Source organism: Dipodomys spectabilis, unplaced genomic scaffold (genome assembly GCF_019054845.1).
Source record: "Dipodomys spectabilis isolate Male_0828 unplaced genomic scaffold, ASM1905484v1 ptg000051l, whole genome shotgun sequence".
In the NCBI taxonomy this organism is placed as follows: Eukaryota; Metazoa; Chordata; class Mammalia; order Rodentia; family Heteromyidae; genus Dipodomys; species Dipodomys spectabilis.
Genome location: NW_024870728.1, coordinates 22,808,961 through 22,826,539, shown reverse-complemented (window position 1 = coordinate 22,826,539; position 17,579 = coordinate 22,808,961). Strand labels below are relative to the sequence as shown.

The following is a 17,579-nucleotide window of genomic DNA, read 5'->3' as shown; positions in this document are numbered from 1 at the left end:
ATGTGTTTATTTTTAAAATTTTAAGTAATTGGAATGTGTTAAAATGAAAATGTAAATTATCTATCATCTAGCCATGCAACATATTACATATTAAATGAGAATGCTTCTGAAAAATGATGTTGCTTAAACTATTTTTACACTTTGTTATATTATGAAGGTTTTCCATGCCATTAAATTGTCTTCAAAAATGTAAATTTGGTACTTAATTTTCCTAGAAAGGATAGTCAGTAATTGGTTAATCTACTTTCTAGAAATAATGGTATTTAATACATTTTATTTTCTAGAAAATATTCAACAAATGATTGATCACTTTACCATTATTGGATATTTAAATTGTTTTAACCATTTCTTGGGGGGACATTATATTTTTTATTATCTTTAAAGTATACAAAGGAGTTGCCATTCACTGAAGCAGTTTATTAATACAGTGCATCTTGATCAATATTACCCCTTTCAATATTCTTGCCCACCCTTTCCCCTACTTATCGTAATTTTAGATTATGTATTTAATATGGGTTGTTTGCCTATGGCAATGCATGTTGATCTCTGTCATCACTTCCATATTCATACCCCTACTTTTGATCTATTCCTTCCTTTATATTTATCAATTCTGTGGTATATATAATGAATTCTTGTGTATGCTCCCCTCTCCCCCCTTTATGCATCTACCCCTCTCCCCTAAGCCCTACCTTCTGCTCTTGCAAGTACTCTTTTCTGGGTATTTAATTTGTTGAGCTTTGATTTAGTCTTTTTAAAGAATTAAACTATTCTCACACTCCATAGAGTCTATTACAATTCAGTTAATTCACTTGTAACTCCTCGCTTATCACCCAGTGTGTTTACTTGTAAATTGGTAGGCACATTCTAGCTGCCGCAAATGAAAGAAACCATGCAACCTATATTTCTCTGGGTCTGGCTTAAATTGCTTAATATAATGTTTTCCAAGTCTTTCCATGTACTTATGAATGGTGTATCATTCTTTCTGATGCATGAGTAGCCTTCCATTCTGTAAATATACCACATTTTCATGATCAATTCATCTGTTGAGGGACATCTGAGCTGATTCCAAATTTTGGTTCTGGTAAATAATGCTACAATGAACATGGTTGTGCTAGTAGCTTTAGTATGGCCTTGTTGTGCTCTATTGGATAATTGCCCAAGAGTGGAATTGATGGGTCATAGGGAAGCTCTAGGTTTAGTTTTTTGAAGAATATCCATACTACTTTCCAAAGTGGTTGAACAAGCTTACATTCCCACCGACTGTGTAATAGAGTTCCCTTTTGGCCAGATCCACATCAGCATTTGTAGTGTTAGTTTTCTTGATAATGGCCATTCTAACTGAAGTGAGACAGAATTTCAGTATTGTTTTGATTTACATTTCCTTTATGGCCTGAGATGTTGAGCATTTCTTCATTTATTTATTGGCCATTTTTACTTATTTTGAGACATCTCTTTAAGTCATTACCCTGTTTGTTAACTGGGTTGTTGTTTTTTGAGGATTTATTTGGGGGAAAGTTAAGTTTTTGAGCTCTAAGTATATTTTGGATATTAGACCCTTGTCTGATATATAGCTGGTGAAAATCTTCTCCCATTCTATGGGCTTTCTATTTAGCTTATTAGCTATGTCCTTTTGCCATGCAGAAACTTTAAAATCTGATGCAATACCATTTATCTAGTCCTTCTTTGATTTGTTATGATTCTAGATCTTTATTTAAAATGTTTCAACCTGTGCCCTAATGTTTCTCCTACCCCTTCCTGTAATATTTTCATAGTTTCTTATATTGAAGTCTTTGATCAATTTTGGATTGATTCTGGTGCAAGGTGATATATAAAGATCTAGTTTCAGTTTTCTGCAAGTGAGCAGCATTTCTCATGTTACAAATGTTAGCACAAATTATAGTACAAATTATAATATCACAAATTAGCATTTTTACTTATTATTTATTCAGGACACTATTATTATTGGAGGAGTTGAATAATCTTTTTTAAAAATACATTTTTATGGGCTGGGAAGGTGGCTCAGTGGTAGAGTGCTTGTCTTGAATGCATGAGGCCCTGGGCTCACTTCCTCAGCACCACATAAGCAGGAAAAAAGCTGGAAGTGGCACTGTGGCTCAAATGGCAGAGCACTAGCCTTGAGCTGAAGAGCTGAGGGACAGCACCCAGGCCCAGAGTTCAGGCCCCACTACTGACAAAAAAAATACATTTTTATTATTTTTAAGTAGTTGTGCAAGGGAATTACCATTCATCAAAGCAGTTTATGAATACAATACATCTAAGTTTGTACCCAATTCTGTATTTCCCTGTGTATTTGTTAACATGCTTAGTAAATATCAGTAGGCTATTTTATACAAATTTGGCATTGGCCCTATGAAACTGTTTCTTTGTTTCTTTTTACTGCTTTTCTAACACTTTTTGTTTTATTCTTTAATTACAACTAAAATTGTAATTAAAGAAGCTCATTTCACAAGCTCACTGACTATTAATATTTCTTCTTTATGAATTTCTTATACTTTATATTGTAATATATTCCCATTTTTGCTAACTTGTGAATATTCTTTATGTGGAAGAAATAGAAAGCCTTACTAGCAGGTATCATCCAGAGTTTGTTCCACTTTTGTCAGTGGGCTTTATGGAAGTTCAGAGAGAAAGAAGCTTTCATGTTGTTTTCTATAATCAAACCAAATAGATATACCTATTAGGGTTTTAAATGACATTTAAGCATCTTCCAAGATTGTCATATGACTTTTATTCTTATTCTATTAATATAAGAGTTTGCAGAGATTTAAATAGCAAAACTGCCTTTTGGGTACTAAAAACATTAAATCTACACTCCTGTTCTGTCTGTCTTATTCTGTCAACACAGGTCTGAGAGTGGATTGATAGTATTTATTTGTGATTTTGTATTTTATTTGTAAGGGAAAAATTGAAGTCTAAGGTTTGGGAGTTTGTTTTTCTTTTCTTTTCTAACATTAGCAGTTTTACACAGAGGAGTTATATTACCTTTGGAAAATGATCTAGGTAGCTTTTTATCTCTCTTTATACTTTGTAACAATTCCTATAATGTACCAATTACTTCTTTGTAAAGACTTTAACTCATCCATGAAAACATCTAGCCTGGTGTTTTATGTGAGTAATTCTTTAACACCTTTTTTTTTTAACTTCCCTCAATACACAGAAATCTTTGGAAAAAGAGATTTTTCTCCTTTCCTGAATTTTGAACATGTGCTATATTTTTCTATAAAATTATCTATTTGAGGTTTTCAAACTTTTGGTATACTTTACATTTTTACCATATATTTAATAATTCTATTTTCTTTTTAAATAAGCTTTTTTATTGTGAAAATACCCTGCAGAAGGGTTACAATCACATGCGCAAGATAATGAGTACATTTCTTATCAAGCATTGTTGCCTCCTTTGTTTTTCCCTTACTATCCCTGCCCTCCCATAATTCTGTTTTCTAATGCACTTGTTTGTACTTCATTATTTTTCTCTTTAAAACAGCTGAAGCAAGCCTACTTTTGAATTATTTGTTTCTCCTAGTTTTAGTATATTTAATAACAATATAATTAAAAGAGAACTTAGTTTTGATATATCTTCAGGATTGAGTATATTAATGTGGTTACTTTTTTCTAGCTATCATATAATGTAAACTTTGTTCTATTGTGGCCAAGAGTGATTCACATGCTTATTATTTTAGTTTTCAAGTATTTAGGTTTTTCCATTTAAATTTTTACTTTTAATATTTAATTTTAGTGCTTTATAGTTAAAGATAGCAGCTTCTGCAATGCTTTATGGCATTTATTAAAAATTGGCAGTCAATGGTAACTTTTATCATTTAAAACATTTTAAGTAATTTAAATTAAATTATTTTAATTAACAGTTTTTATTGTGTTATAAGTGCTTATTAGATGCTTATAATATCCTGAGCACTGTTAAGGTGCTAGGAACTTAGCAAGAGCAAGACAGACAAAAATCTCTGCCTTGTGTTTGTATACTAGTAGACAATAAACACATATGTATGCAATATGTCTTTAGATATAATTCAGAACAGATAGTTACATGTGCAATAAATTTAATAGCTTTATGGGGGGAAAGTCATTACCATATTAAATGTAACTTTTTCTATTAAAACCTACCTGTAGAGGAGCCTGGGGCCTGTAATCTTGCTACTTGAAAGGTAATGATCAGCAGGATCATGGTTTGAAGCTAACTCAAAAGGAAAGCCTCACCTCAACCAAGAGTTGGATATAGTGATCTGGGCCTATCACATACCATGTCACACACATAAGAAGCATAAATAAGATTGTCATCCAGGTTAGCTCCACCATAAATGTGAGGCTCTATTCAAGAAATAACAAAAGCTGAAAGGGCTGGAAGAATGGCTAAAATGGGAAAACACTTGCCTAGCAAGTTCAAGATCTTAGGTTTCAATCTCAATACTGAATTATCCCCATTTCACAAACAATTTAAGTATGAGGAAATAAATATTCTCCAGAAAAACTTGGTAAAATAATACTGCTATATTGCTTCAGATATTATAGAAACAGATAGACAGACCGATAGAGAGAGAGAGAGAGAGAGAGAGAGAGAGAGAGAGAGAGAGAGATCTTTATAGATCTGTCAAAGACAGAAGACCCTCAGTCATAGCCTCACTGGCTATGTGGTTTCTGAGGCCCTTTAGCACCCCCTATTTCAGTTTTTCAGACAGTCTCTTATAAAAGATTGAATGGTGATGCTCAATTCATTCAAAAGCATTTTCTTCTATGGAAATGTATAATTTGTTGCAATCTGTTATGATGGCTGGCATTCTATTGTTTCTATATTTTCTTTGTGGCTTTCTGTTTTATTGCCTCTTTCTGTGTTCTCTTTCTTATCCAGTATACTATGCTTTCTCTGATCACTTTTTAAATATTTGTACTTATAGTGGTTTTATATTTTAAAACAAATTCGTTAGTCTGTTTTCTCTGCTGACATCAGAAAATGAAATTATCTCAATGGACAAATAGATAAAGATGACAGTGTATTGTCACAACTTCCCCTCACACTTTTTAACCTGTGACATTTGAGACCCAGTCATGTTTTCAAGAAGACTATGTGTGTCTTGTTTTACTATTTTATGTATGTCCTGTCATGTGAGGATTACATTAAACCCAATGCCAGTGCTTCTTTATGTGACATTTCTATTGTTGAGTTCTTTCTTTTGATTAATCTCTCAGTTAACCTGCTTATCTTTTTGAATAGTTTCTCTTCAAAAATGGATATATAGATACTATATTTCCAAACCTTGAAATCTGATCATGTCATTTACACGTAACTCTCAGCACTTACAACAATGCCTTGTGTGCAGTACATAAGTATTTGTTGAAGGAATGGTTTGCCTGCTTCTCAAGGGTCTTCTTCCCCCTCCTCCCACTGAAAATTCTAATGTCTTTTGGTTTTTGATAAAGGGAAGGAGACAGCTAAGGCTGGCTTGACTTTTCTTACTTGTATGATGCCTTTTTGTATGATTTCTTTTTCCTCTACTTAAATATTAGAAGTTACTTTAGTCATACGATTCAACATTTTCACTCAGATTTGTTTGGGTATTGGTCTTTTTTTTGTTCACTTTTCCAGAGCCTTGCTCTGTTGATTGAGTTGGCTTCATGTTAATTCTGTTTTCTTACTTGCAAACATAGATCTTGTCCCTTAAATAAGATGGCTGGAGTTCCCAAGAAAGCCAGTCAGGCATCTTTCTGGAGAAATGTCTTCGTTCCAAGACAGGAAACCTGGCTGAAGTAGACTCATATTTGCAGGATACAGGTTCTGCAGATGAAGGAGGCAGGAAGGGAGTGATACCTGGCAGGGAAATTTGCTTTTGTTCAATTGCTCAAATGGTTCTGCTACGTGCACTAGACAAAGGTCATCTTTCTATGTGCTGCTTCTAGCTCAGCCCTCTTTTTGTGTCAGATATGATTGAATCTACTTTTTATCCTCATGTTATTGCATATTACTCAGGAAAGACAACATTCCTCTGTCTTCTATCTTTTTCCCCTGGAGTAGATATGTAGAGAATGCTGGACTTTCCAGGGGTACTCTTTAAAATTTCACCTTTCCGAAGAAAGCCCTATGTTGACCTCCTAATCAGTCCCATGACCTCTTGTCTAGCCTCTGTGCCTAAAAGGAAACAGCTTTATCCTCTTCCACCTGCCCTCCAGGAAGTCTGGTACTATATCCCCTCTAAGTATGGCCCATGGCAGCATTTTTAGCAGATATCCCCAGTGTCCAGGACTGGGGTAAATTCTACCTGGTTAATTTCCTGTACTCATATTGCTATAGGGTCCAGAATGAAACCCATCAAAGCACTTAAACTTGTCTAGAATAAAGAATTTCTAAATGATAAGCCATAGTAAGATCTAGGACAGTTTCATTGCATCACAAAGGCCATTTACCTGGCTGCATCTTCTTCATTCACACACAGTAAAACAGTGCATGGCTAGTGGTATGCCTGGAAATGTTGGGGCTTTTTTTTACCCTTACACTGTTAAATCCCAATTTTTCTCTAAATGATCCTGAAAAAAGTGAGACATGTTATGTAAAACTTCCAAATTGCTTTCCTTGCAACTCCACATAGAGGAGCTCTACAAAATGCAACAGCAAAGCTGGTTTGCTGTTATGTATCAAGGTAATTCTAGGAGAGCTAGAAAATTAAGCCACAGAAATTCAAAGGGTTAGGAGGGTTTGGATGTTTGTTTGTTTTTATTTTTCACATTGGCAATGTGAAAAATAATTAGACTACAATGCTGAGTATTATGCATATGTATTTCCCTGTGAATATACAGAGGATTTGGTTTCTCTGTCAGCATGCATCATTGTAATTGTTGGAAATGAAAAATAAAGTCCCTGCTATCAACAGAATATTGGTTGCTGACTTTATTAGTTCCTCAACTGAGGGCCTCAGTGCATATGCTAATCTAACAACAGAGCCATGTTTGCAATACAGCAAACAATTCTCACTGTAGATTTAGAACAGAGCCTGTGGGTGACACCCAGCTTTATCAAAGGTTTGTCCCTTCTGGCATTGAATTAATATTCACCCTAGAATTTGTTGACAAACCAAGTCCAATAAGAATTTCAGATAAGAATCTGATTCATTCCTTCATTTCTCCCAGTGGGTTTCAGGGTCTAGGGTGTCACTTCTAATGAAGACCAAAATAACATTAAGGCAACTATCTTCTTGTTATAGGATGAGTCTGGAATGTCCTCCAGTGACTTACATGTTAGAGGTTGTTTGCCAGTTGATTGTTCATGAGAAGTCATTGAATCCTTGAGGGTGGTGACCTAACTGACCGGTGGTTACTGCATTGATAGTATTATTGGAAGATGGTAAAAAGTGGAAGGTGAAGCCTAGTTGGAGGAATTAGGTTACTGAGCGCCTAGCCTGGAAAGATATATCTGTCCCCTGCCCAAACTCCTCTTTACTTCCTGGCTTCTGTGAAGTGAACAGCTTCGCCCACCATGTCCTCCCTCTATTTGTTCCTGCCTTACTCCAGGCCTAAAAGCAATGGAGCCAGGTGAGCATGGACAGAAATCTTTGAAACCATGAGCCAAAATGAATCCTTCCTCCATGAAGTTCCTTTCTCTCAGGTATTTTTATCAGAAAGATGAAACCTAACATGCTCCCAAATGTAAAGAACATATGGTAAGAGTCCAACTGGTATTTTCTGACCTGGATTGGTCACCCAGCTATTTTCCAGAGATAATTCTGAATATAGATTCTATTTCACAGTTGGGTTTGATCTCTCATTTCCTCTCAGATCTATCCCTGTCCCTCTGTGTACCACAGTCACACATGCATGCCTGTTATGGGATTGTGTGTGTGTGTGTGTGTGTGTGTGTGTGTGTGTGTGTTGCTATTACTGGTCTGTAATTCAACTATTGCCTGACACTTTGTGATATCCTTCAAAATCAAAAGATACATGGCACTTGTGTGTGTTTTTTTATTTGTAACGAAGCCTTACAGACAGGTGCAAATAATAAATCCTCTTTTGCAACCCAGAACTCATTGTTGACTATGCATTTTGGGTACATGTAAAAAGGAATATGATTCCTACGATAGTCGATAATGATAGGGGTTTGTTAACTCACTCAGGTTGGCTCTGAGAATAAAGTTGACGTAAAAATTCTAAAAAAAAAATCAACAGATGCAAAGCTTAAGCATAATACAATATTGCAAAGTGAAGTTTTACAAAAAGTGGTTGTTGTTATGGCTTGTTTTCCTAAATTGTGATGCCTGTGCACCCAGAAATAAGCCAATGAGAAAGCCTGCAGGAGCTCAAGGACCAAAAGTGATTCTCCAACTTGCTAGCAAGCTCAACTTCAATGTCAAATTGCTCATCTTTTGTTTATGGCACTTACTGCCTGGCTATATTTCCATTTTTAACTTCGAAACACACATGACAGATGCCACATTCCATATTACTACCTTTTTTAGTCCTAGTCCTAGTGAGGAAAATAATGTTAGATGCTAAATTAATTGGCTTGAAGAAAATTTAAATTCCTAAAATTACCATTTTACTTCTGCTTAGTTCTTTGTCTTTAGTAATAATTTGGGTATAGTTTGTAGTTTTTGAGGTATACAACCTGATAGAGGTCATTATTTGAGGGAGACCAATATTCAGCAATAATTAGTAAGTTAAAACTAACTTTAGATGTTTATTGTATTTATGTGTCCATATCCCCTTTCCAGGAAAATTTTGTCTGGAAACATAAATGGTCATTGAGATTTCACTTGGCTTTCAGATGGTGAAAAAGTCAAGTGGGAAGTTTACAGCTATAAATAAAACAGCACAAGTGTAAAGCCATCATTAAACATAGCAAGTGTGACTATAATGAAAGTTACCTTGAACAAATCAGTTCCTAGGATGGAATTCATTTCTTATTGATAAATATGCTTGATACGATGAAGTACAGCTTCCAGAAAGATAATGGAGCAGATAATTAAACAATCTATTTGGAAACATAAACACACAGACACACACACAGACACACACACAGACACACAGACACACACCCCACTGCAAAGAATACTGGTTAGCATAAATCATGTCAGTACAACCTAACATCATTCTGTAAAACAGTTTCTGGCCTCTGACAAGGGAAAAAAAATAGAAAAGTCATTTTGAGTTGCAGTAAGGTTTTTGATTTTGTGGTACGTGACTAAAATCTATAAAGGAGACAGGAGCTTAGCTCTTAGCTCTTTTATATGTGGTTTGAGGGTGCTGGCAAAACAAGTCATTAATGTTTCAGTTTCAATAGGCTTTGCATACTAAATAATGTTCTCTGTAGTTATAACTGGCCCGGGAAGTTATAGCCTTGGCTACCTCATGCTTCTTCTGCCATATAAAATCTCTAAGAAGGCAGCTACTAAACCTACCCTGCAACTTCTGTTTGAGTGTCCTGGGGCAGGTGAAGGGTATTACCTCCATCACATTTGGTCACAGCCTCCACCTCAGCCACCTGCCTTCCACCTTTGGCATCCTATTCTGTCATTCTGGTAGAGAACAAATTCCGGATAACTATGGGTAGATGTGTAAAGCATGTCTTAAGGTCTGTCTCAGGGAGAGGAGGATCAGGATCCTTCCAGACTCAACACGAAAGTGTCCTCAGCTCCAAAGCTGAGTTTCCTTTTCTATTCAGATTAGTCCTCATCATGCTGACTTTTTCAAGTGGGTAATGACACATAATGCAATCAGACAAGTAGTTGTGTTGGGGGGAGTGTCTCAGAGTCTGTGTTGTACCCCCATTTTTACTTTTCCAGAATTTCTTGTCGTTGCCAACTCCAATAATCCCACATTGCAGTCTACCCCATGAGCCAGAAGAGGAGTTAGACAGTGTCCCATGCAGGCATCCTACAGGAGGTTATGGTCATTTTTCATATATTAGTCACAGGACCCTTCATGGAGCTTCCAAGAAACCCTAGCCATGTCACCACCCCTTCCGTCAGTGCTTCCTGCCACCTCTACCTGTACCAGGAAGTAAAACAACTGTATTCCTATTGGGGCAAACACTTATTTCAAGAACAAGTACATATGTGAGCCCTGTGCTGTGTCTACCTTGATGCTGAGTGCCTTGCAGACTCTCAACAAATACTTACTCAAATGAATTCTCGATGGCCCAAATAGGATACAATGAGACACAGTCCCAAAGACAAGGCACATAGCTGTTAACACTGTTCTGTGTTCATATCTCTAGCCACTTCTTTCTTTATGCTAGAGATGACACAACTCAACACTCAACAAATGAGGAATGACAGCAGGGCACTGCTGATATTTTCTTGTGCACACAAGTTAATGTGATCTGTGTTTATGGCAGCATTTTATAAGGTGAACTTTTCTGCAGATCCTGGAACTTGAACTCAGGATCTGGGCACACCGTCCCTGAGCTTTTGTGCTCAAGGGCTAGTATTCTACCATCTGAACCACTGCTCTACTTTCAAGATTTTTGGTGGTTAATTTGAGATAAAGAGTCTCACAGACTTTCTTGCCTAGGCTGGCTTGGATCTGTCATCCTCAGATCTCAGCCTCCTGAGTCACGAGGATTACAGGTGTGAGCCATCAGGGCTCACCATCATTCAAGTATTTTTATAGATTAAGTCGATCTTTGTTCAAGGATTTTGAACTAATAGATATGAAATGGTGGCATGACCTCAACTTGAGTATTGAAAAATTAACTTCTAACACATTTGAATGCAAATGTTACCTTTGTAAGTGGATGACCTGAAAAGAAGTGTTTCCATAGTAACCTGAGGGAACACAGAACTATCGTAACTTCTTCAGAAAGACAGCCCAGCACGGACTGGAGATCTGCCTGATATCTGCTGGGAAAAAAAAATAGCTGACAGAATTGCGTGAGTAAATGGTTAGAGGATCCCACTTTATTTGTAGTTAATTTAGAAAATAAACCTTCATAATGAACTGATGAAATACACACTTAAAATAACCAGATGATCCATCAGGATATTTTTTTAATGTAATTTGTCCGGTGTGACAATAGAGGTTAGGGAAAGAGATTTAGAGTGGAATCCTTAGAAGATGTCTTTCCACCATTTTACTGACTCATTTTCCTATTCTTGTTGTTGTTGCCTAAGAATCTTTAGGCCTTTCAAGCTCCTGCATTTCTTCTTTTCTTTCCCCCCCCACCTCATTTTTCTCCTCCTTTTTCCCCTTTTTAACCTCAGAAAATGTTATGTAAAATCTGCCCTTCAGGAATCGAGATGACATTGTGAAGCTATCACTGAAAAGGACTCTATTGATTATACCTCACTTTCTCTGTGGACACGCTGTTTGAGTTGGTGGCTTTTTTGGAAGTGCCATTAGCTGGAAATGAGGTTGACACCCACAAGCCACTCTACCGTCATTTCCCCTTTTCTTTCTCACAAAGGTAACATCTAGTTAAAGAAAAGCTTGTCTGCAAGGTTTTTCTTCTCCTTGATTGTTTTAAAGGTCATTAGAGTAGGAAACAGATGCCTATGGTTTGAAGGAGTATTTCTTTGAAGCACCATTTTTGACTCAGTTAACTGACAAGCTCATGCCCATGGGCTATGGGGTGGACCTAGAGCAGAAGCCCTGGCTACAATTACCCATCTGGCATCCATCTGGTAGCTTGACTGAAAGACAATACCAGATCACAGAAAAACTATACCCACTGCCAGCTTGGTATAAGCAGGCAAAGAAAGGTGCCACCCAACAGCACTGTGAAGAATAAGTGTTGTCCGCAGGGTATGCATGTTTCTAGCGCAACATGCAAAAAAGAGGCACACCAGAACATATGGAAGGGAAATGCTGTGCACGTCCAGACTTACAAGTGCAGCTCATTACATATTCATCCAAGGTCTCTTGGCCACACTTAAGATGCGGGTGTAGGTTGCGGAAACATTATTCTCATATGCTAGAGACCTACCTGTCTCTTGCTACCCTGGAGGACTTTTGATGAAAAATGTGTTAGCCACATCATAAGGGTGTTGCTTTAACTTACAAACAATGCCAGGAGTACATTCTACTGTCATAAAAATCAGAATTTGGAGCCAGGTGCTGGTAGATACCACCTGTAATCCTAGCTACTCAGGAAACTGAGAACTGAGTTTGAAGCCAGCCCAGGCAGAAGAGTCCATGGGATTCTTATCTCCAATTAAGCAGTACAAGTCTGAAAGTTGATATGTGTCTCCAAGTGGTAGAGCATCATTAGCCTTGAACAAGTAAGAACTTGAAATCCCTGAGTTCAAGCCCCAGTACCATCACCCACGGAAAAAAAGGTTCTTGTGGATGCTATAAAATAATTTAGACATTTATTGATTTGCTACTTTCTGTTTTGATTTCCTCCCTTCCTGATTTATCTGTTTCCTTCCAGGATGCAGTCTACTCCAGTTAGTTCAGTAGTTGAGTTCCAAATCTATTTTTGAAACCACCAGAGATTCACCATCTTTTGATGGCACCTGTCAATTCTAAGAGGCCAAAGAGAGAGATTCAAACTAAAAGAAAACATCTCTGGCCTGGTATAGGGGGAGAAGTATAATAGTTAAGATGGATTCCTTTCCTCTTACCAAACGTTTCTCATACTTATACTCAGTAACAAAGCAATGAAAAGTTTCTCTCTAGGTTGGCTGCACAGAAGCCCAAGCTGAACAATTTGGGAGAGAAAAAAAGGTTGACTCTAGAGTCACAAATCACCTGCATAAGAATTGCTATCAAGTAATTATATAGTGCAGGATCACCAGACAAATACTAGAATGGAGGTAGGGATGAGAGGAGCTGTCAAAGGAGGATTATGACCTGAAAGGTCAGAGTGCAATACCTGCATGCAGACTGTGTCCTTTGCAAAAGAATTTATGGGAAAACTGACTCAATGCCAAGCCTAACTGCATGCAGAAAAACTACAGTGTGTATACACTATGCCAGAAGAACGAATGTAAGCTTATTTGCTTTTCTTCTTCCAACTTACAGGAGAGCCTCGAGTTCTTTCACCATAATTTATACCAATTAGTCTTTCCACTTAAATCAAGAAGGAAAGTGCATATGTGGCCATAGCTGGTCTGCTCTTCATTTGAGACAATTAAGAGTTAAGAGAACAAAAACACATCATAGGATTAATGGTAAGAAAAGGCACCCGGAGAAAGATGCAGGAAGCTGGAAAAGATCTTACTGAGTTCAACAAAAGAAACTGATAGCCTTCATGATCTGAGGCCAAAGGTGTAAATAGTTTTAAAGAGACCTTAGACCCAGCTATGGTTTAAGCAGGGATAGTAGCATCATAGCCATGTCTGGTTGTTGCAAGCCTGGCTGAAGCATTCTCATCTGTATTTCTTTTATATCTCCTGTTGTATTGCATTTATTAAGAAATGTTCTCGCTCTCTAAATCCAATTCATTAGTTTCCCTTCATGGATAAGAGATGGCATTACTGATGAGAGAGAAAAAAATATGTAGTAACCTAATCAGCCTTGGTAAATTCCAGTCTTGCTCGTTATTATCATTGAGGTTGTATCCTCACATTCATACAGGGCAGTGACACCCAAGAGAGACACTGGGTATAAAATGTCCTCACGCCACTCTTAGAGCCCTTGCTGCTTATATCATTTTGTCCTTTCCCAAAGGGAAGGAGGGAGATTAGGGAACACTTAATTGCCTTATAAACTGATTGACAAATTGGTGATCTGATGCATATGGATGATCTTCTGAGTGAAATGGCTCAGAAGCTGCTAACGGGAATCATCAGGAGCCATGATTTGCACACCCTCTGCAGGGTTATTACAGAGAAGCGGAAGGATGGGTTGATTATTATCTTTCCTTCTTTCTGGGTTTTTTTCCCCCTTGAATGTTTTCTTCACCTCCAGGGAAATGCATTCTAGCAGCATGAACACCGCTATTAATCAACACTTGTAGCAATAATCAGGGAGTGAAAAATGGTGACCAGAATCTGTGAATGCACAGGCATAACTGTCTTCCGAGTTTGCCTTTGTGATCATGCCTTGGCATTCGAACATGGATAATTTATACAAAATGAATGTTGACACCTTGAGAGGTGCAAAGATTTATAGAAGCAGTGCTTATATCTTCTTCATCCAGTTTTTTTTTAAAAAAAAGAAAGAGAAATTGTTGCTGGTCATGATGAGTAATATTTTAGAACCTTTAAAAATATACTTGCTTTCTTTGTGTTACATTTCGCTGGCTAGACCCTTCTTCGCTCCTGACATGGGCATCATGAAGGGCAAAGTTAGAAGTCTTTGGTCCTAATTTTCCCTAGAACTTTCACTAGGAGGGAAGGTATGAAAAATAATCAAGAATTCAAAAACACAAAAAAAATAAAACCACCCTAGTTCCCAAATTTCTTTCTAAGAGCTGTCTGATGTTCTTGTCAGTGCAGGAAGAAAAGACTAAAAGTTAATATTGAACCACAGTGCTGATTCTGATCCCACCTAACACAGAGTACTTGTGTAAGTAAATACTGAATGCCCCTTTGGCCTAGTGGTAAAACTATACACAAATGAAGGCATTTTAAAAGTAGGTTGCCATTTTTACTACACAAAGCTATATACTATCTACTATCAAGAGAGGAAAATCCTGAGGTGTCTATACACATTAAAATTTTACCCAAACCTTAACTGAATTGGAATCTCCATGCCTACAGCCCGCAGAAGGTCCCTAAGCTATTGGCCTTCAAGAATGATGGACGAAGACTTACAGGAGCATATAACACTCGTCCCCTTCTCTGAGAATCATTCCTGTCATTAAAATCAATGCAACTTAATTAAAGCAAATTATAGATAGATACATCTATAAATAAGATATTAAAGTGTGCTGCTGAATATGATAATTGCGCATATTTAGCAATCAGTGTGTGTGTTCTGCTTTTGCCAGGAGGAATTCCTTTCAGTGGAATCAATGGAGCTTTATGAAAAACCATCCAAATTAGAGGGAGAACTGATGAGTGTTATAATAACACAAAATCACTGTTTCAACTTTCATTGCAAAGAAAGGAAAGCAAAATATGTCCATCCCTCTTTTTTTCACTCAAGGAAAATATTAGATGTGTTCTCCTTAAGAGGTGCATGTTTTTGAATTTATAAATTTTAATTTTTGCATTCTCTTCCTCCCAAAGGAAGGCAGAGGGAAAATAATGATCATAAATAAAACAATTCAGCTTTGGGACTTGGGGGGGGGGGTACCTCAGTGCCTGGATGTGCTATTTTTATACCTTGATGACAGAAAACTAATGAAGTCCACCCGTACTGAACTTTGAGATGGTTTGTTTCACTTCTCTAGCTACTAGATTGTTTGGGTCTGTGCACATTTTCATGGATTAATTCAACATAAATGATCTAGGAAATAAAAACTCATTTTCATCACCTCCTTACCTCCCTCACCCTTATTCCTGTCACTTTTTTCCATAAATAGTGAAAAGAGAGCTTTCTTTTCAGGCTAATCTTAAAGTATACATTTAAAAATCTTTCATTGCTCAATTTAGAAGTCAGTTACAGAAAACATAGGGTTAATTAAGTCACCCTATGTGGCCAGAATTATTCTCAAATGTATGAAAATAAACACTAAATTTACACAAAGACAAAGATTTCAATGTAGAATGTTCTAAGAAATAGAAGAAAGAAAATCACCAGGCAACCAGCCACCTGTGGTAGAGTTTAGTAAGGCATTTACAAAGACTCTATCATTGGAGCACTCTGTGTGTGTTTATTGTTTGTCTCTGGATAAGGAAGGAAGAAAAGAAAGAGGGGAAAAAAAGAAAAGCAGTGCAAAAAAATATAAAAGAACAAAGCATGACTAGACAAGACGTTTGGGAAAGTGATTTGTCTCTTTCACTCAAGATTTGACTTTCTAAATGCCTTCCAGATACTGATGTAGGTGGGTGCGGGGTGGGGGAGAGTTAACAAAGTCCCCAGCCCTTTGTGGAGCTTATGAGTGTAAGGAGACATACATAATAAACATGATAATGCCCAGGAATAAATATGGAGCTTGGCTAAGAGGCTACTGCCCAATGCTGAGCAAGGAGTGATATTTTGATATGGTAGTCAGGGAAGCTATTGGGAAGAGGAGACTTTTAAGTAAGGCATGAGCAAAAGAGGGGCGAAGACCTGACTCTCTGGAGATCTGGAGAGGGGGTTTTGCAGGCCAGGTAGGACCTGGATATACAAGCATGAGTGAGTTAGAGGAAGCAGAGCATGGGAAGAGGGCAAGAAAAAGACAAGATCAAAACTGTGTGGGTCTTTGGGGATGAAATGATTAAGTCCATTGTGTTTGCCATTCTCATCAGTTGTTATCTCTGATTTTCTAAGACACATCCGTAACGCACAGTAGTCATCACACTTAAGGCACAGAAGAAGGGGTGACATTCGTTGCAGCTCGCTATGTTCATCGAAGTTCTAACTCAGTGATTTTCAAGGAGATACGGTCTATGATTTCATTCCAGAAGCTCTCAATGCCAGAAGCTATTATAATTTGTTTAAAATTGTGACATGTAAGCTTCCAGTCTAAAGAGATGCATGCAGGTTAGGATAGCGTTCTTTCATGCAAATCTCATAGCTCTGTGTTTGCCATGGAGACATAGTGCCCCACAATCAAATCCTTTTGCTTCTTTCTGATGTTTCCGTGGCAGTGCCATGACTGTATCCACCTGCACATTCTACAATAATTGTCAGAGGAAGTACCCACAGTCCCTCACCATGTTCACCACTGGTTTGTCAGCCTTTGTCTTCCCTTTAATCCATACTCCAATCCTTTGTAACTTTTTTTCAGAGTTGGTCCCAGTTAGCAGGAAGAGGAAGGGCCTAAAGGCATGGCCCCTGGACTCCTTATTTGAGTGTTCTATGCATACAAAAAGGAGATATCATGGGACATTTTCAAACTACGCCATCCTCTGAGATTTGTACTGTCAGTAGTTTGTAACTCTGCTAATGGATACACAGAACAGCAGGCCAGTTTTGTTTGTCATAATCTGTGAGTCAAACTGCACCCAATAATAGAAGAGCTATTGGAATATTTATCTGTAGCATAATAAGAAAAAATATTTTATGGGCAAGGGATTTGGCCCTATGGGTTACTTTCCAGTACCATGGAAAGAGAAAGAAAGGGAAGGGAAAGGAGGGGAGGAAAGAAAGAAAAATATATTTACTTCTGAAAGCTATGAAAACATTGATTTAATGAGTCTCTTTAATTCCCAGCACTTAAATAAGTCATCTATTTAAAGAACAGGGTATTTGAAGACATTATCCAGTAAGGCATAGCCCATCCTATGCAGTAGTGACTCCTTTCCAGCACTCATATCATTTCCTCTTTGAGTACGTGGTGGCTGTGGTCCTAATGCTCTGGATATAGGTTCTCGAACAATTGCCAGGTTCCCTCATCTTAAAGATCCTTGATTTCAATTATTCTTAGAAATTATCATTTAGAAACACATTGAAGTGTTTGGTCATTTTTCTTCGGGGCCTTACTAACTCCCATTTCTTAGTGCTTTGCCCTTTCTGATTAGAAACATACCACTGGAGGTATGTTGTCTTCACCTACAGGATGAAGAAGTAATCAAGGTGAGGCT

At 37.4% G+C, this 17,579-nt stretch overlaps 1 protein-coding gene and 1 non-coding gene across 3 annotated transcripts in view; both read left to right on the top strand.

Annotated features, from left to right (window-relative positions):
- The window catches only part of Pard3b (par-3 family cell polarity regulator beta), a 971,067-nt gene that overhangs the window by 876,952 nt on the left and 76,536 nt on the right, over positions 1-17,579 (top strand). The window lies entirely within an intron of this gene.
- On the top strand, positions 7,962-8,086 carry LOC122107601. The gene has a single exon (XR_006147386.1). It is a non-coding gene; the product is annotated as a small nucleolar RNA SNORA40 (small nucleolar RNA).